Genomic DNA, 20,877 nt, shown 5'->3' on the forward strand with positions numbered 1-20,877 from the left:
GGTGTGGGAGCGTCCGTGTGTCCGTCCGCACAGGCGCGGGGCCGCGCGTCGGGGGGAGGCGGCTGCAGTCCTGCCCCGGCGGGGACTCGATGCGCGCAGCCTGCAGGCAGGGCGCCGAGCTGGAGGCTTTCCCCCGCTCTCCTACCTGGGAGTGTCGCGCTTTGCTGGAGATGACATGCAAATATGTATATTTTTAATTAATAAAGGAGAGGTCGATGCGGTGCCGGCCGCGGGCAGCCGGGCTGCAGCCGGCAGCAGCGGTGGCGGGGCAGCTCTCCCGGGGCAGCGGGGCTCGGGGAGGCGCTCGGGGCGTCCCGGGAGCCCCGCGTCTGGCCCCCGCTCGTCTCGGGCTGGGGGCGAGCCCAGCGCCGGGAGAGCTCTCGGGGCTGGTTCCGGCACCGCTCCCGTACTTTATTTAATTTCCTTCACGAGAGCTGGTGCTGTTGAGAAGCCGCTGCACTTCCACCAGCCTTATTAGGAGCATTTTCTCGTTTGCTCGGGCAGGGAAAAAAAATAAAAAAAGCCGCGTTAAAACAACCAGCTGCCTCCTCTCCTGAAGTCATAAATAAACTCCAGCACGAGTTATTGCAGTTGCATGCAAGGGCTGGTGCCGCTCTCGTATGCACCCATGTCAGTGATGAATACTTTTATTGCTGTTGTTAAAGTTGTGTGGGAATTGTCAGTCGGAGCAGGCTTGCTTCACTGGTCCTGGGAGCGCGGATGCTGGATTGGCGGGATGGATTGATGGATTTCTAAGTGTATCAAATACGGGATACACTGCGATGTGGGGGTTTTTTTTTTTTTAATTACTTGCTTCACTTCGATTCCTTCAGTATTGGACATGAAATTAAACTTCTTTTTATACAACCTTTTATTTTTAAAGCCTTGTGTAAACAATCTGGAAGAGACTACTTGGGTTTTTTTGGGCAGCAGAGTTTAATGTCTGTCCCTATACATATTTTTGTACCCACTCAGCTGTAGGTGTTAGTGCATTCAGCTGCTGTAATAATATGAGAGTTTTTAGAGGTAATGGTAAGCTAAATTAGTTAATCGAAACAAATACCGTTGGTACTGTGTATGAGTAGTAATAGTGATTTCGTCAGGAATGTAGTTGTCATACACCAAACAAATTGAAACCACTTCTTTCAACAGGTAATGGTGCTGTGAGTATTGCGATGCGTGGTGACCACTGCTAGTCACGTCACGTGCTAGCACCATGAAACTTTTATTACTTCCTGTGATTGTGCTTGTCAGTCTACCATTAACTACTACTTGCAAACATTATTGTTTCTGTCAGTTGGGTATCAATCCTGTTTTATGCCCAGAGCCAGCAGCAGGTAGTGCGTTGAATTCAGGACAGCAGGCATGCAAGGGAAGAAGGATGGCCAGCCATATCGGATGACCATTACCCCTTTGACAAAACCCCTGGTCTTTGATTGCTGTATATCAAAGCAAAAGGGAAATTGCACATCTAAGAATGAAACTTCCAAGTATTTTTTACTATTTTAGGATATATTTCACTGATGAAGCAGCAACACATAGTTATATCTTGGAGGTGACATTTATGGTTGATATCACTGGCTTGCCTGGAGAATTGGCACCTGGATGCTGTGCATAATCCATGCATGGGCTTAACATGGAGGCTGTGAAAAACCTAGATGAGATGAAATGTGTGTTGACTTGATGATGAGCTAAGACTGTAGAGCTTTCTTGTATTGAGACATTAGTAATTACCGCTTAAATGTAGCGAAGTACCGTTCTCATTAAGTAGTTGCGTGGTGTAAATACAAATCAAGTTCTTGGATTGTTTTGATAACTGTGAAATAAAAATTATGCAGTGTTCTAGCATTTAATAGCCATTAATTTATTGGCAGAAGAAATTATAGTGATTTCTGTGGTGAGTTTCTCTTCCGATTTTCAGGACTGATAATTAAAATTTCATGTTTTTCATGAAAGGAAGCTTCTGCACTAGCATCTTCGTTCCAAACAGCAGTGTGCTTTTGAAGGAAGTCTCCCAGTCCTCCCCAGTTGTTTGCTTTGCTTCATGTCTTGTGGTAGTCAGAGCACGGGAAACAGCATTTGTTCAGGTGATGCTGAGCAGGGGAATGTGCTCCTGGTGCTTCTCAGCTTGGAGGGTATTTGAGCCTCAGGACCAAGCTAGAGTCAGCTAAACTTGGAAAATTTGTGTTGTTTGGACATTCCATCTGCTGTACCAGCCCCTGAGCTCTGCAATGTGCTACAGCCAGTGCAACACAATAATGCAGCCATAAATCAACAGGGATGGCAGTGTGATTCTGAGGCTTCCTAGTGTGTTTGCAGGCATAGCTTATGCAAACACAGACTTAATAGCTTAAGACTGTTATGTCAGTGGGTATGATCACATCACCTATAGCACATTCGATCCTGAGAGTGTCAAGTGAGAGTGGAATGACTGATAATTATGTCAGTTCCATTTTGAACTCAGCATTGGTGTTGACTTACCTAAAAACTCCACTAGGCAAAGAGGTAATTTTAATATACTGAAACATTGTTTTCAGTGAGAAGTAAATTAAAATAAACCAACCAGTTGAAAATGAATAAAAATGTATTATTAAAGGAGTAGGTGTAAGAGAAATGAACCAAAATGCAGACTGAGAGACAGTTATACTTGCATTAGATCACAGAAACAAATTTTTTCCCGCCTAATGTCTTTTCATTAGTCCAAAGACTCTTCTCCCTTTCTTATATGTTTAGATGATATTTTTATTAAAACTTACAGAAAGGTAAATAATATATTATTCTTGATGTATGCTGCCTGGCCAAACTGTACCCTTTAATTTTTAGATATGGGTTAGTTTACCTGCCCATTAATCATCTGGCTGAATTACTCTGAATTAAAAGCTCTTTTTGGTATAGTGGTGTTTGTAACTGATACTAAAATCTCCAAATATTCCAGGAACAGTTTTCATATAGTTTCATTAAAAGGGATTTTCACCTTCCTGACTCAGGATCTTTTTTTGTTTGTTGCTAAATTATTTTTTTTCCCCTCCATCTTATTACCTTTATAGGGAAACTAAAAAGCTATGTCATGTATTTTGGCTAAAACACCAGAGAGATCCATTGGTTTCTTGAGATGTAGAATTTTTTCATGTGACAAAAAGACTCAAAATGGCCTCAGCTGTTGCCCAATCAACCAGTCCCTCGGTGGTTCAAAGCAGGAAGCTTGGAGAATGATCTGGTTTGGATATAGCCATTTTAATCTTAGTGTAATATCTTTAATCTTGTTTTGTCTTGAAACATTTACCAGAAAGGATTTCCCTCAAGGGAAAGGGCATTTTAACCTGATGAGGAAAGTCTGGCTGTCTTTCACCAGGGAATATGAGAAAATGGGGAGGAGCTGGGATTTGGAAGTGGCTGCCATGACTTGAATGATACCTTGGGGAATTCATCCGAGGAGAAGATATGAGACTTTCTTGGGGTCAAAAATTGAGTGTTCTGGATCCAGAGTGGAAGGGATATGTGAGTCCTTGGACTGCACAACTTTGAGTTGGTTTAAGCTTCTGAATCTATTGGTGATAATGAGGTCACCTCAAATTCAGACATTGGAGAGTATTTTGAGAAAAGAAGGGGTTTCTCCCCGCCTCCAGCAGTGTTTGGGGCATTGTATTGTGTGTTTGCTCAGCCTGTGCCCAGCTGACCCCTTGCTGGAGAAAACAGAAGAAACAGTTTTCACTGGAAACTGACACTAGGAAACTTCCTGCTTTCTGGAGCACAGAGGGAGTAAAAAGAGGCTAATAGATGTTTTCCTTCAATATGACAGTTGTAGTAATGACATCCTCCTTTGGGCTTGCTTGTGTTTTGCAAGAATCCACTTGTAAACACATATCCTTGCATTTCTGATTTCAGGACACATTGCCTTATGACTTGAGCCTTCAGCCACTCATGGATTTTAACAGCACACTTAGATGCCACAAGCAGACCACATTTGTTACCATAATTGTAGGAAATTCTACAAGTAATTTATCTTGCTGAACCAATAAGCGTGCTGTCTTCACCTAGACCATTTGACTGGTTTCTCTCTCTTCCCAATAGTCTTGCCAGCAAGAAACAGCATAGGACCAGGCTGGGCCGGTGTGCATCCAGATCAATCATAGTGTATTTTTGTACTTAGGTTTGGTGAGGTTGAGGACAGGCTGTGGGCTGGAGAGTAAGTTCCTGCCCATCAAAAAATCTTAAACATCTCTACTTCACAAAAAGGTAGCTTCTTATTTTCTCCTATCCTGAATACTCACAATCAGAGCTAACTTGTTCAGGAAGTTTAATTGCTCTGTAGGTGTTGTTTACAAATTAGGAAATTTTGAAGAAAACTATCAAATTCACCAAATAAGCAAGCTACAGAAGAGGTAATTAGCAGTAGAGGAGTAGTTAAATGTCAGATTTCTGGCATGTGATTCTTGGATTTTATTTATCAAGGATTTATCTCACCTTATGCATGTTGGATTTTTTGGAAGGAGGAATATGATTTCTGATGAATGTTGAGCCCAGTGCTTCATTCTTCATTTGTGTGAAATTCCCAGTGACAGTGGTGACTCATGCTTACACTTCTGCAACGTTTGAAAGTACTTTTATTGCTAATCTCTAAAGAGCATGTATAAATATAGGAAGTGAGCTCTCTTTGTCACTCAGTATGAACACCAAGACCAAGCTTTGATTGGGATTGATGGAATTTGAAGTGAGTCCAGCTGTTTTTCATCTGCTGTGCAAAGTGGCCATGAGTTAACACCAAAGAGCTGGAATCCAGGAAGCAAGGGGCTCGTGTGTGTTGCAGGATTAAAAAAAGTTACAGGAAGTGGATTTCCATTCTGATCAGATTCTATTTTTTTACAGCTCTTGAACACCTCATGTATTCAGGAAGCTCTTCACTGACATGTGGATATCACTGTTCTTCCTCTCATGTGCAGGAGAAAGACGGGGCACATGCAGGTTGAGTTGGGCAGGGCTTGCTAGGTTAGGTGCAGAGCCACCCTGATGTGGTTTTGTAGTCTGCTCTCAGACACTGACAGGAATACAAGTGGCCTAAAGTACAGAGTGAGTGGCCACCCTGTGTATAGTCAGCAGGAGGTAAAGCTTCCTATTATTCCGTTTCTCTGTCTATCTCTAGCATAATCTGTCCCTGCAGAGCAATTACAGTTCTTGTAGTAGCACTTACAAAGATGCTGTTTAATAAAACTCCCACGTGAGTGGATTTTCAGGGTTTCTCTTCAGAGGGGCACACAATCATTAGGCTCAGATGTGGTGCTGTGCTTCCCCAGGAAGGTTTATGCTGATACTGCTTCTCCAGGAGAAGACTGAATCAACCAGCAGCAGTCCTTTGCAAAGCTTCAGGGTGATGTCTGGGCTCAGGTCTGCCTGAGCAGCAAGGTCATGCGTGGCTAAAATCAGCAACCTGTGCCTGGAATGAAGGTTAGCCATGTAGAAGAAGTGCAAGATGAGGATTTCAGTCTCTGTTATGTCCTTTTTTGGTGATTTTTGAGCAAGGCTGTTCTCTGGTCCTTTTAAATTTTTTTTCTTTCCCTGTGGAAATACTTCTCTTCCTAAAGAACCTGTGTGTGGAAACACGTGCTAGCCTTTAGAGATTGTTCAGGTATGATGGTGGTGTGGATACAGAACCACCCTGAAGTAAAAATGTTGAACTCCACCTAGTCAATATTCCCCACACAAGCTGATGGTTTGTATTTCAGTTCTGTTTTCCAGAAGCTTTTTGAAATTTGCAGATGTGTCTTCACACTTCTTTCAGCCTGAATAGTGAAGTAAATGGAAGATGATTGAGGTCACAGATATATTTAGGTAGTTAGTTCTACTTGTATTTATCTTCAGTTGCAAATTGGTTACCTTTTATGCACAAATGTCCGTGTAGAGCTGTGAGGAAGGAAACTCAGGAGATTTGTTTCTGTAGAGTTATATATAGTAAAGTAGTTTTGCAATTTCATATATATTTAGAATTTAAATCTCAAATGAAAATGACACCTAAGGAATACTCTGGTTTGCGTGTCATCATGTAAGCAGGGATTTTTTAACTTCTTTCATTTGTCTTCTAAGGACCACTGTTGTTCACCCATTAGTATTTCTGGGCAAGGTATGTTTGCTGCTCTTGTTCGAATGGAATACCTCTACCTGCGGCAGAATCACAGCTGAACTCCTAGTGACTTGGAAAAGATGTACTCAGAGTTCAAATTCCACACTATTGCTGCCTTTCTGAGACATTTGAGAATATAGAAAGACATTTCACTTCATGGAATGAAATGGCTTTTACTTGTCTAGGGAATAAAGGAGGTCTGCATGCATTGTACTGCTTACAAAGAGAATCTGACAGCCTTTCTGTAGCATGCCTTGGCTGACAAGTCCACATGGTTTACATTAAGTTTCTCTAAAGGGGTGTCAAATCTTAGTGCTCCCTTGGGAGATACCTGGATCTTATCAGGCATGGCTGACTCAAAAAGAAAAGTAAGTAATGTTTTTTCTTTCTAATGCTTACTATCTAAGTGTTATTGATAGCTCACATTTAGAAGGATTTTCTGAATATATTCTCTACTAAATCAAAAAATGTTATGCTGTTGGAAAATTGAATATTACAGCAGTACTTAAATAGACTGTATTTAGTGTTCAGTTGCTAAGGGCAACCTAAGTAAAGTTTGGGTTTTTCAGGCTGTGGTGCCCTCAGGTATGCAGGAAGAGTAAGTGCTGATCTTAACTACCTGCAGGACAGTCTGCTGTTATTTCATACTTGGATGCTTTACATTTTTGAAACAGGTGATTGAAGCTGTGGAAATTATATTGGAGGCTGATGATATTTCATCATACAGTTGTTTACTTCAAAACAATATCTCATACTTTTGTGCATTAATTTATATGAATCTATCAGTCACTTTCGCTGTGCCATGAAGATAGATGGTCCTGTGATTTTATAACTTCTACAGTTCTGTAATTATAGTAGATTAGCCAGTCTTCACTGTTTCTGTTTACTGTAGATGATCAATTTCTTTGAAATCAAGCATCTTGTATAACTAAGTATACCTGTAGCACCCAGACTTTGGCCTGTCTAATCTCCTGAAACTTGATGTTGTCTTCTTTTGATGTTGATAAAGGTATAATACTTGCAAAGTTTTAAATATTTACAAAGTCAGTCGTGTTGTTTGGATGTCAGATATGATGCAGAAATGTAAATTTAAATGGTGTTTAATGATGACTATTTTTCCCTTTTTCCTGTTAGTTTGTAAAAGGTCCTGTTACACTCATCTGTACGTGACTTGGCATATGGCTCCAGTATCCTTGCTGGCTGAAATTCTCATTTGTGTGATTACTGTATTTTTTCCATTCTGGTCCTATTAATAAAGATCCTGAGGCTTGCAAAGCACTTTGTTTAAATGCAAGCTGTGGAAAAGAATCTGAAGATCATTGTTTGATTTAGCTTGCTTGAAAACTTGGAAATGTATTTCTGCTTCCAGGTGGGGTTTTGAATGAGCACAGTATGTGGAGCTATCTCTACATACCAAAAAAAAAAAAAACCCCAAAAAACCAAACCAACAAAAAAACCAGCAAACCCATAAACAAATTGTGCTGGAAGAAAACCATAGGTACTTGCAGCCTGGTCCTGTTCTTGCTGAAATATGTCCCAGCTCATGAAACAGATGTGGAGTCCAACTTTGTGCAGAGGCCACACCCTCCGTTTCCCTTGGCAAATTGTCTCACATTCCAGCGACCCTCTGGATAAAACCATCCTTTAACTAGTACTGTGGCCTTAAATCCTTAAATGTTTATCTTTTTCTTCTGTGGTAAATTGTTCTTGTCCTGTATCATTGCAGGCTGTCATTAATATTTGCATGCTGTTATTATATATCCCTTTAAATGTCATATTTTGTAGCTGCACATATTGAATGTTGGAAATATTCCCAATTGCTGTGAAAGTTATCTTAAATAAAAATGGGCGATTTATTTTACTGCAGAGTATGGCACTGATGAACTTGTGGTAGAATGTCAGAGGGGTTTTCCTGTTTGCAAATAGAGCTCTCTGTGAGTAATTTAGGACCCCCTGTTTAGCTTGTTGCTTCTCTCCCAGATGCATATTTCTGTGGTCTCCTTTATGAATGCTTTTGTTGTCGAGTTCACAGCCTGTTCTGTCCTCTGAGCACATCTGGACAAATGGTAGGAACAGGTGGCAGGAGGGGAAGTACATGGCTGGGCTTTTAACTGGAGGGTGCATGTCTTCCAGAGCTGTAGCTGCTGAATCTCTTACTTCTTGAGGTGTCTGCAGTGTCTTGCACAAGTAGAGGTAGAAGCAATGAGCAGGAGGTTTTGTTTCAACCCACGAGAAGCTCGTGTGAGCCTCAGGGGCTGCCCCTGCAGTGAGGGATGCAAGATGTTCATGTCTTGAGCTCAGGTTCTTGTCTCAGCGGTGGGTTTTCACTGGAGATGCACGTGCGTAGCTCTCAGCATTATCTGGGTGACAGGCAGCACATTCTAACACCTCTGTTCAGCTCAGGAGCAGGGGAGCTGCTGAGCCACGTCCTGTAACCTCAAGAGCTGAATTACCTGAGCTGCCTGTTGGAGGAACACAGGAGATGACTGCCAGCTGTGACATGAACTGTGAGCAGCTGAGAATTGCTCCTCTCGCTTCCAGTTGTACATGATGGACACAAGCTAAAGTTTTCCAGGAGTGAAAACGACAATGTCACACAAGTGCATGAGCCAGTCTGGCTCTCGGCATGGGCTGGTAGTTTTGGATTTAAAGCCACTGGGATTTCCAGAGGCAGTTCACAGTCCTCCTTCAGCAGAAAGTGAACTCCTGCTCAGTTGTGATTCAGGACACACAGTTTTATCTCTGGCAAGGATCTTGCTGGTGCATTGTTCTGGGCTGCTGCGTTTTCTTGTGGCTGAGTGAGCTTGCAGTTGGACACTGTGGCTGGAAGAAATAAAGTTGCTAGTAATGAGCTTTGTTTTCAGAGTTACTGAGGGCTGATAATATGAATTCCTCTATAAATACTTGTGGGTTTTTTGTCTTTTTTTTTATTTTTGCATGTCTTACCGTGAAATGTATTCACAAGGTCTGATTTAGATAGATGTAAATCTGAAATTCAGTCTAAGGCCACAGGAGAATGGACTAATTAAATGCAAATTTTTGAGCTTTATTACCCCTCACCTGTCTTCTTCCAATGTGTATCTGAATTTTAGTCAGGGTTTTCCATGCACGAATGCACAGCCCATGTGAAGCAATGTCGAATTCCTAAACTTTAGGAATTTAATAGGATAAAAATGTTGCAAGAGGGCAGAATTAACCTCTGTCAGAAATACAGAGGAGAAAAAGGGTAAAAAAAGCAAACTGTGTAGTCTTCTGTACATTGTACATTACTCTGTCAAATGTTTTTGTTACATTAACAAAAAGAGTTGCTTATATTTATTTAAAGAAGAGATGCTCTTGTCCCTTTTGGATGCTGATCTGCTGATGATTTCCCTTCTGGCTAACTGTATTTTTTTGGGGAGGCATTCTTCCTGCTGTGAGTTCTCTAATGAACAATGGTTGTCCCACTACAGGTGATTCATGGCTTTGGAAGCGGTCCTTGCAAATCTTTGTTTTCTGGTAGCACTGTAGTCTTGAGAGCATTCTTTTATATGAGAAATGTGTGAGTCTCCAGTTATTGAGTTTTTCTGCATGATTTTGGGTAGTTTGTTGTGAGTGATGCTGAATTATGTATTTTACTTCCAGGAAGTAGACACAATGGCTGGATAGTATTTAAATCCTTCAGTACTAGTACAGCATTTCTGGCCATGAGTTAAAATTGCCATAGTGCCAGCTAGTCTCTAAATTAGGCTGAACTTGAGTCAAGACTGTGGCCCTTGCTACAGTGGTAAGACTTTAATTTTTTCAATACTGTGTGTCATATCAATTTGTATAATTTTTCCTTTCTGCATTTCCATCATCCATGTACAGTCAGCTCATTATGTATTTGTGTTGGTGCAGACTTTCTCAAACCCAGGTAAGCAAGAACTATTTTTGTACCCTTAAATATGTCATAGGTCCCTTTAGTCATCTTCTGTGAAGTGATGGGAAAAACTTACTTGGCTGACTGTCAAATTTATTGTCTTTCAGCAACTTTGAGATCTGTACAGCTGAACTTGAAAAGATGCCTTTACTAGGAGCTGGCCCTATTCATCTGGCCAGCTGTGGCTTTTTTTTCTTTCTCCTGTGGTGTTGCCAAATAATAGCCAGTAATTGTTGTTGTGCAGCAAAACGATGCTATGCTGTTGTAACTCCTTTTCTCTCAGCAAGACTGAAAAATGGTGAAGGGGACAGTGTTTCTGCTCTACCTTAAATAAAGCGTAACTAAATGTGCACAGGGAGGGAATCTGATTAGTAACAATCTGCTGTTGTTTTTTTTTTTTTCTCTTGAGCATAACATCCAAGTGTTTGACAAGAAATATTATTGCCAGGAAGTCCTTACAATTATTATCTATGCCTGCAAATAGAGTGTCTGTTCCTCTAGCTAGCATGCAATATTAAGCAGAGTTTATTTATATCTTACTATATTTTGTACTAGTTGTTTAAATCACTTGCCCTTTATGTAGAATTCATGCCTGAAATTCCAGCAAAAGAAGTATTATTGAATTCCTTTCCTTTACTATCATGTTTCTGGTGATGGTTTATCTATTGCTTATTTTAAAGTTCTCTTAAATTCTTTCTCTTGCAAGAAAGTGAGAAAATGAGCTATCATGAAACACAGATGCTCTATAGATCATGCACAAAAATTTTTAATAAAAATGCTGTGCAGAGCACATTTATCAGCCTAACTCATTCTGTATGATTTCTGTTGGAATATTTACACATTTTGGTAGTCATTCTGTATACGATATAATACCATACATTGGCTATTAATAACTATTTACTTAAATGTGTGAGGCTTTGCAGATTAATGTCCCTTTCACCAAAAGTCACAGGAAATAACAAAGTTTTTCACTTCTCCGAAGTTGTGTGTAATTTGGTAATACACATTTTCTCAATTTAGTGTTGTTAGAGCTCAGATCTTCATGCTTTGCCATTTGTTAATTATATTTCCTTTACTTTTGCTGGTGTCCTTTTGCAAGGTGGGACTTTGGTTTGAACCCTTCAAATTCAAATGAAGACCTTTGGCTGCAGAGATGTGGAAGATTGATGTTAAAATTACTCCCTTTGTTTTTCCCCTTGTCTCGTATAGTTTGCCATACCATTGTGTGTGTTTGTCTTGTGTGTTTGAGACATTTCTAGGTTTGATCTCTTGTCTAACACTGCTCCTCTCCTAAGGGTGCAAGGCCAGGCTAAGTCAAGGTTTCATTTTACATGGACAAATATTTTCTTTACAGTGTATATTACTGAAGTTTTCTGAAGCGGTGCAGCTCTGCTCCCGAGGTCTGGTGTAAAACAAACTTCCAGAGAGCAGATCTCAGTCATTGCTTCTGAAAATCCCAGCAGTCACATGGCTGCTTGACAAGGGGTGAGGATGGTTTCAGTGTTTATGAAGCCAGATTTATAAACTGACAAGAGCAGAGTTTGTACATAGCTTGTTCTGTAAAGTGCTTAATGCATTTTGGTGCATTTAGATGTAATAATGTGTAATAGAGTGTGTACGTATTTCCTTGGTTTTCACAAATAACCTTGTTATGTTCTTGGTGATTCATCTTGCTGTTTTCTCCCATGAAGCTTTTTTTCCCACTAATGGTAATACTACTCAGTTTTCTGTGAACTCAGTAGAATTTCTATTTATCTATTAAGAATGCAAAATCAAAGGGGAAAAGGAGAGGTCACATTTATTCTGGGATGAGTTACCATGAGGAATTAATGTCTTGTTATTTTGCCTAAACTGGCCTCTAGCTATCTTTGTGGATCCCTTTTAAAGCAAGCTTGAATGCAGCTTTAACAGGGTGATTGGAGCAAGGCAACAATAAATACTCTGACTCATATCACTGCGTATTTAGGTATTTAGACATAGAGTTAACTCTAAGTGCAATTTCTCAATCTGGCTTCAAGTAAGCAGACAAAGAAGCAGACATTTTGATTCCATTCATCAGGCAAATGAGGTTGCTTTTACGTGAGCTTTCTTTGAATCTCCTCAAGGCTTCCCTGCTTGAAGCAGAAGTGGGTAAATGAATGGCTCTGTGTTCCCTGTCACCCATTGTAATTATTTCTTAGATTTCAAATTCATTGCATTTGGGAGTCCTTTTTGTCCATGTTGAGCCACATGCGGTTCAAATGGTCCCAGCCTTACGAGTGGCACTTTCAGCCCCAGTGATGGTTACAAATAAGCAAATATAGTGAAGACTGGGGATCAGGACTATCCTGACCTGCTCAGAGCTACAGGAATGTTCACATTTGTTTCAAACAATAGAAGTTATGTGGTGTTTGGGTGGGCATTGTAGAGACAGTCCTGCTGATGGTGTAGCTGGATGTCTTCCTGAGCCATTCCTGCTGGCAGCAGGCAGCTGCTGTGAGATCACTGCCCCCCTTTGGCCAGCATACACCAGTGTTTGGTGCCTGCTCTGTCTGAGTAACACTTCAAAACAATTCCTGGTATAGGCAGGAACTGTGTTGGCACTCAAGGAAGGGCTGAAAAAATACCCTTGTCGTCCGGTGTTCTGTGAATCCTGAGTCTTGTCAACTACTTACCAGTGTCTTGGTTTTCACTGGTCTTGTGGGTTGATAGCTCATCCAGACTTCAACTGCAGATTTTGTTTGCTCACTGAGGCATCAGCATCACTCAAGAGCAGCACTTGAGCCTGAATTAAACATTCACATAAACTGCCCTGCTGACATACCCATGTAAATGAAGGCCAAACCATCATGTTAGCTAGGAGCAATGCTCAAAAGATGTTTCTTTGGGGAAAGAAGGATCTTTGTAATCACAAGCTTTTCTGCTTTCTATATGAATGTGTATTGCAATGTATTAATTGTGTGTGTTTTTTATACTCTTCTTGTATTTTCTGCTGGAAGTATTCAATTCAGGTTATCCATAAGATTACCCGATCCTCACATCACAGTTGGTTTTTCACAAAAGTCATTGGTATCCATGGCCACCACATGGGAGGAGCAAGCAAGGCTTGCTGCTTGGCCTCCTGAGGCTGCAACAAAGCTTCTTCACACTTGCTAGAAGATGCTGAAGTTACCTTGCCAAAACTAAGTACAGCTATCCATTTAATAGAGTTTCCTTTATGAGTACAGTCATTTCTTGTATCTTGTAAAACAGAGAGCAGTGTGCCATGTTCTGATGCAAGCTTAGATTTGCTGTTCTAATCCCCAGTTGTGACTGTCGACTGTTGTGGTATTTCCAGTGTTGGTATTATTAAAACCTCACCTGTGAGTTTTGCACAATTATTTCTCAGAATTCCTTTGCCTTAAAAGCTTCTCTTTCCAGTGTTAACTTTAATCAAATAAAAAGAAAGAAGAAAAAATGTTGCAGTTTTGGCAGCAGCAGAAATAATTGCATTAGTTACAGAAATGAACATTATACCAACTTGGAGAAAAAGATAAGGGCCAGGTATGTGTATTAGTAAAGCAGAGGTGAACTTGCAGTAATTACACTGCTGCACTTTTACTTGTAGCTGTGCTTGCAGGAGGGTGCCTCTTCTACACCACATAGGCTGGATCTGAGGCACAAAAATAATTAATCCCGAAGTTTCTGAGGTCCTTTATGAGTTTTGACAGCCTGCTTTCTGGTGCCTTCTTTTGATGCTCGTGTGTGTTTTCTCTACTTTGGGATCAAAACTGTCTCTGCTATTTAGCCTTATTCTGGGGGCGTGGTGTGTGATGATCCTGCCTCGTAGTCATGGATTTCTTGTATTTGTGTCAGGAGTCTTTGGTAATCTCCCTGCTCACCTGCACTTTCCATAGGTTTACATGTATGCAATCTTAAATGTATTTAAATTACTTCCTAAATGACCTCTGAAACGTGTACTTTTAGTCATAGTAAATGTCTGTAGGTTTGAGCATCAAGGAAAACAGGGAAAAAATGACAAGGAAATGGCAGCTTTTGTGGAGCTCTCTTAAACGTGCATGCCTCTCATTGCTTTCATACACATCTTCCTCCCATTTGTAGTAGGTTTAGATTGTTTTTATATTGTCCACTTTACTCTGTTTCCTGGAGACTCATGCAATTTAACATTGCAGAGGGACTGGAGGAAATTACCTCTAGGCTGACTCTATTAATTATTGTTCTCCAGAGAATCTGCTTCTTCAAAGAGAATGGCAATAGAAAAGAGATAAAAACACTCTTGAAACATGTTAGTGCAATTCTTACTTACACTTCTGGCAAATTAGGGGACTGATCCTTTTCCTGTAAGTTTCAAAGGAGCATATTTGTTCTCTTTATTGTTACTTTTTATAAGAAAAGCAGTCTATGAGCCTGTAACTCTTTATAATTGCTTAAAACTGCAATGTGATTTCTTGGGAAGGAAAATACTTGAAAAGTTAGCAGAATTCACCTGGCCAGTATCTCAGAATGGAAGACATGGGGAACTTCCTGAGCTGTGGATCCCTGCCCCTTACTGATGCACACAGCTATGTGTAACCTCTTAGATAAACACAGCAGGATCTGTGTCTCAGAAGTTGGATGGTTTTTTTGGTTCACTGCTTCAGCTGAAGGGCTCTTCCAGAGCCCTGTGACCAAATTTTCATATTGATTGAATTTTTTTCTTGGGGCAACATGAATATATGAGCTTTTAGGTGAAACTGCACTTTTGCTGGTTTGTTAGTTATCCAAGTTTTCCTTCCTTCATTTTGTTTTGCCTGTGGAAAGGATGCTAGCTCTGCTGTGAAGGACACCCTTATTCTGTCTCTCTGCCTAGAAACTGTCCTCTCTGTTTGTTGCCTTCTTCAGGGATGGGCTTCACACACAGTAGAGAAAAAATGTGAGAGCAGAGTGACAGGATCTCATTTCATGGCCTGAAGTCAAAGGGAAAATGTCCTCTGTCATGATCCCTTCCTCACCCCAACTATAAATGGAGCCCAAGCTTAGCAGCTGACATCAATGCTGCAGTGTTCTTCATTTAGATGAATAGTGCTCTTGGCAACCTTTTCAGCTGATGGCTTTACTTTTTACTTTCCCATCTTTTAAATAGTTGCCTTAATCAACTTTATTCTACACTTCCCTAATTAGGAAGAATCGTCCTCTCAGAGACTGAGATCTGCTGCCTCTGCAGGTGGAGGAGGAGAGGGAAGCCAAGGACCTACCTCATCTTTCTCATTCTGCTGGAGTTTCTCTTGAAATGTCTTTTTAATGGTGCTTGGTTTTGGGGACAGAAAAGGGAGAAGTGGACTTGGGAGACAGCAAACTGTAGATAATGGGGGACAAAAAGGAGGAGAAATTGCAAAGTACTGATGGGAGAGAGAAGGGCATAGATGAGGTGACCCTGCTGCTGTTGAGTCTGGCAGCCAGCCCACAGCCCAAGCACTGATCCCCTGCAGCTGCTGCAGCCCCCTGGCTCCTGTCAGTATCTGTGGCTTGGCCCAGGGCGTATAAAAACTCCTGACACTTGGAGTAGCAGCTGTGGAAGAAGCTCCTAGGTGTGTCCCTGCCACATGAAACCACAGTAGGTGAAGCAAATGTTCATTACCACGGGCAAACCCTCTGCTCATATGAACAGGTTCCTTTTGTTTGCACCACTACTCCTGTGGCAGTAGCTCCTCTTTGTATGGATAGCTTAATTTGGAGGAAAACTCCAGCTTTGACATTTCACTGTCAGAGGTTACGGATACATTGTCAATGGGAAAAGCACACATCTGCCTGGAACTTTTGTAGGTGTTTGACAGAGATGACCTCACCAACTTAAACAATGTGAACATTTTCAGCCCTCTTCCTAACTCACTTCAGTGGTGCTATTCTTTCTGTTTTGCCAAACTTTTGAAAACAGAAAACATAAGACTAAGAACAGTACCTACTCTTTAAAGAGAATCTATTGTGAACCTATTTATTTTTAATATTAAATATATTTTATAAAAATTCATATTGGCTTTTTTCCTCTCTTACATGGCTACTCTTAGGATTTAAGATCATTATCTTTTGCTGAGCAGTGGCCCTTTGTGCAGGCTTACCAGGGATGTATTGCATTTTCTGAGGAAAATGTAATTCACATTTGCAAAATTTTATGGATGACATTACATTAAGTAAAGGTGTTTTTTTGCTTGTTGTGAATCTGAATGGGTAAAGGATGAACAGATCTGTATGCCTCATTGTTTCAAGTGTAAGTGTGCCAGCTCTCTCCTACATTATTTTTCCCCAGGGCTGTAAAGTTTTAGTAGCACTTAGCAAAATGTTAAAAGGAAATATATTCCAGTATGATTTTAAGGACAGCATAAGGCATTTGGAAGTGGTGACTCATGCAAAGTGTTAATAAATACAACTGCACTCACATACTTAAAGCTGCCTTTGTTACACTACAAAGGTGAGAGGTGCTTCTGAAATGCCAAATTAAGAATAAATTGTCTTCAAACTTGTCTGTCTGTAAACATATGTCTAATAATGATAAAAATATTTTGTCACGTCAGATTGGCTAATTCTCTCACATTTTTTTGATAGAAGGGATCCACAAAGTTAAGGAGTTTTAAAAACCATGGCAAAGTTTATGAATTTTTAAATTTTTCTGTCATTTAGATTACTTCAAAAATGGATTCTGTGTGAATTTTTAATGAAATGGGCAGCAGTGTTACTTGTGCTTCCCAGCCTGTTCACACAATGGCAGAATGGCCTGGGGGTGGTGAGAAGCTTATCCCAGCTGCTGGTTGATGGGATGGACGAGTGCACAGGTCCCTGCTCCTTGTCCTGCTCTACCTTCTCTGGGCAGGTTTGAGATGTGAGGTGCAGGGAGGGGGTGTTAGGGGTCTGCTCCAGATGCCAAGTTCAGCTTTTGTGTAGAAGTCACCGTTGCTAGAGAAGGAAATACTACTGGGAGATCCATATCTATGGGAAACTTTTAGTCCTTGGAGAAGATGCTATTAATAATGATAGGAAGGATATTTCTGGATGTAGTAGTCAACATATTTCTTCTCCTAATAGTTACTGAATGAAAAGATCACTCCATTTCAGGCTTGGCTTTGGTATGTAGGAATGACCTTACGGAAGAGCTGACTATGAAAACAGTTCTGGAACAAATGCTGACAACTTAACCAATTTCAAATGGAATTTGAACAAAATACAGGGAGTAAAGGGAATTAATTAACTAAACGGAAAAGACTGGGAGACAGTTAGTTTTTTTTTCTCCAGAAAACAAAGTCCCCAAGCTTTCAGAATCACACATAAAGCATTCTATTGGAAGTGCAAATGGACAATTAACTGCCTCAGAATAAAGGGTAAGCAGAGATCCTGCAAACAAGGAAGGCTAAAGGCTTCTGTGCAAATTGTAAAAGGTCAAGCTGAGTTCTTTGTAGAGGAAGCTCATGCAAATAAAAGATGTTCATCAGACAGAGTCAGGGACTGAACTGAAGCCATGATGCATTGAATAAGTAGTATACCTTAAAAATAATATAGAAATTATCTCAAAAGGAGATCTTTTTTATGTCCACTCTCAATAGAGTGGTAATGCTGGAGGTGCTGTATTAAAGCCAAGGTTATTTGTGTAAATGAGGGCCTGAAAAATAGAATCTATGTTTTAAGAATAAAGCCCAAGTGTCTGATCTTCCTGGAACCTGGGAACCACGTGGTATCTATCCCTAGATGCCAGTAATAATGGCACAGGGTCCTCTCCCTGACTATATTTATTGTTGTAGAATATGTTACTTTCTTTACAAGGTTTGTGTTGGCTGTGTCATTAGACATCAGCTCAAGATATTGTAGGCGTTGACACGTAAACCTTAAAATCTGATCTCAAGCATATTTGATAGCTCAGTCCTTCCAGAGCTGCTCACATATGACTGGAGAATATTTTTTTACCTGTTGAGAAGAAGCAAAAATCTGACTTGAGTACCAAGAGATTGATTATTCTGACATTTGTTGTGAGAAAGAGTTTAGAACAAGGAAGTCACTAAAAAACAAAGAATAATGATAAATGGGAGAGGAAGATGAAGCATAATTCTACCATAGCCAGATAGAGCAGAATAACTTGATGGTTGTCCTTGATAGTTGTTGCATTTCTGAAGAGTATGGTATTATTTTTTTTTTTTTTTCTTTTCTAACCACAAGCCTTGTATTTGGTGTTAGATTTTTGGGAGAGAAAGAAAAGTGTTTATCGCATTGCAAAGAGCACTGATACAGTTTCACTGGGAATATGAATACATTTCCAGTGCCCTGTGTTCAAGAAAGATGAATTATTGTCTGGAGCAATTGTGTGAAAACAATTAAGGAAATAGAGGTATGCTCATCTTGAGGACTGAAGGAGAATAATGTTGCTTAGTGTAGTGAAAGGGAAGATGAGAAGGATGCGATTATTGTCAATGATACATGAAGGGAATAAACAGAAAAAAAAGAATTCTTTCCATGAAAGCACAGCTATGAATCATAAAGTAGGCATAAATAAACTCAGGTTGGCAATTAGGAGCTTATTCCATAGAAGCAGGATGTTTCTTGAATAGCCTCTTGGTCTGCTGCTGTTCACCTTTCTCTTGTCATATCCTCTCATAAAAAATGTTGGCTGAAATAGGAAATACTTCTGCCCAGGACTCGTGAAGTCCACAAGAAATACTGATTTTCACAGAACAAGTATTTTCTATTAAAAAAGTTTGCATTGAGGAATTTGTGGTGGTTTTTGTGTCTAAGGACTATTGGTGTTGTATGTATCTGTTCAAATTCAGATTACACACGGAATAAATGAAAAGTAGAGCTTTGAGTAGCCATGGAGACAAAACATGCTGGAAGATATGAAAACTGAAAAAGTTAGAAGATATTTTCATCTCTAAAATTATTTATTATGGAATATATTTATGATGGGGACAGATCCTATGTACCAATTGGTCTTTTGGGCTTTTAAAGTACATTAATATCACAAAGGCAGGAAGTGCAGAACTGAAACCAGCAAAGATCAGTAATCAAGAACATTAAGAAACTTAAGATTGAGCCTTAGTTTCACTGTGTCGGGAAGAAAAAAGGTGTAGTTTCACTTATTTCATCCAATTACTTTTTTTTTTGCCATTTGTAGTGTAATTTTAAATTATTCTTATATTTTATAATTTATTCTAAGGTTTCTGCCAGGTGGCAGAAATGTTCCTTGGCCATCCCTTCCCCACTGGTGAGGAATGAGATGGTGGGTTTGTCCCCATGTGTCTGAGGACAGGGCATGGCTTGATTCTCATAAAGGGATGGAGAAGAGCCCTGGGAAGCGCTAGCAACCCAGTCCAGCAAATATGTGAGGGTTGTTTTTTTTTTTTTTTTTTTAAGACAGAAGCTATGCAGCCTTAAAAGGACTTGTTTAAATTTTTGTGTGTGTGCTGAGTATGTCAAGTTTGTAAGGAGCCAGCGATTCTTGCATCCTTTTAAAGTGAAAATTATAGAATGCTTCGCATTCTGTTTGTCACCAAAATGTAGATTTCTATCTCACACTATGAGTAGAATCATAAAAGTGATTTTAGTGGGAAACTGTGTGAGGACTGTTTTGATAATTTGCTATTTAAAAATGGATCAGGAGGCCAGGATTTGCTGGCTTCCAACAACCTTGACATAGCGCGGTCCGAAGAAACCCCTTTTCCTCCCCTCTCCCTCCCCTTGCAAATCTAAACAAGTCCTTTTAAGGCTATATGGGAAGGATGGCTGATAGCTATGGATATAGGTATTATGTAAATCATTAAATAATGGGGGGAGTACTGGAATAAAGTGGAAACCAGAAACAGCAGCAGAAATGCAAAGCTCTGTGAAAGTTAGCTGGAGGTTTGATGCACATCTGGGCTTCTTTACCTTCAAATTGTTTCAAGTGGCTGGGGAGTGTGTGGTTTGTGTCTGTTGTACAAACCTAGCTGAGCTAGGGCATCAAAGAAGCATCTGACAAGTGTTTTACAAGCGCTCAGTAATTGGCTTCCATGAATTACTAAAGACTGCAGTGAAGGAGGGAGGCTTTTTGGATTTCAGCATATATGGTTTGCTAATAGGATGCAAGTGGTGGAGTACTCACTTGCTTGTCATTTTTTCAGTGTGCTTCCTTAGGTTGCAGTTACTATGTAGAAGGTAAATCCTGTGAGCCTTCAAACTAAGTGAGAAATGGGACAACTTCATTCTTTCTTATGTGCCTTACATTTCTGTCTTCTCCCAAATGGAATTGTTGTGGTTGAATTGGGCACTTCACCTAACTTTCCTCCCACCAGGCACTGTGCTTCACTGCTCTTACGTTACTACATTTAACATTTAATGCCCTCTCCAACGTGTGATTTTATTATGAAATGTATGTTGGGTTGATGGTCAGGAGGTTCTTGGCTTTGCAAGCTCACAGAACAATCTTTTCTTTTTCCTAGACTAAACTGTATTAATTTGGGTATTAGAATGGATTTAATGTAGTATCACTTAGATAAAACGTTAAAATAATTCCTATAAGTGAAATCCCTTAATGCATCTTCTGATCTGTGAAGCCTCTCTGGAATGGCCTTGGCTTAGCCAAGCTGCTCTCTAGTATGGGCAACAGGCTGTGAGTGTGATCTGGCTGGAAATAAATGTAGTGCAGTAAAGTCTATCCTGAAAAAATTCTTGGCATTGCTTCTATTATATGTAAAACTTCTAAAACATACTTGATTTCTGTGTGCCTTGTGGAGTACCTTTGTCTGCAAGATCCTCTGATCCTAATCCCTTTAACATGAATGGGAGTTGTTTCTTCTCTCACTCTTTCTTCCACCCCCAGATATTGCTGGTATGTCAGACACTCCAGCACAGCTTAAGCATTCCCAAGTGTCTGTCTATTCTACCTCCT

The 20,877-nt window shown here is 40.2% G+C and overlaps 1 protein-coding gene across 2 annotated transcripts in view; it reads left to right on the top strand.

Moving 5' to 3' along the window:
* Positions 1-20,877, top strand: part of ARHGAP6 (Rho GTPase activating protein 6) — a 309,409-nt gene that overhangs the window by 152,582 nt on the left and 135,950 nt on the right. The window lies entirely within an intron of this gene.

The sequence above is a fragment of the Passer domesticus genome, chromosome 2, assembly GCF_036417665.1.
Source record: "Passer domesticus isolate bPasDom1 chromosome 2, bPasDom1.hap1, whole genome shotgun sequence".
In the NCBI taxonomy this organism is placed as follows: domain Eukaryota; kingdom Metazoa; phylum Chordata; class Aves; order Passeriformes; family Passeridae; genus Passer; species Passer domesticus.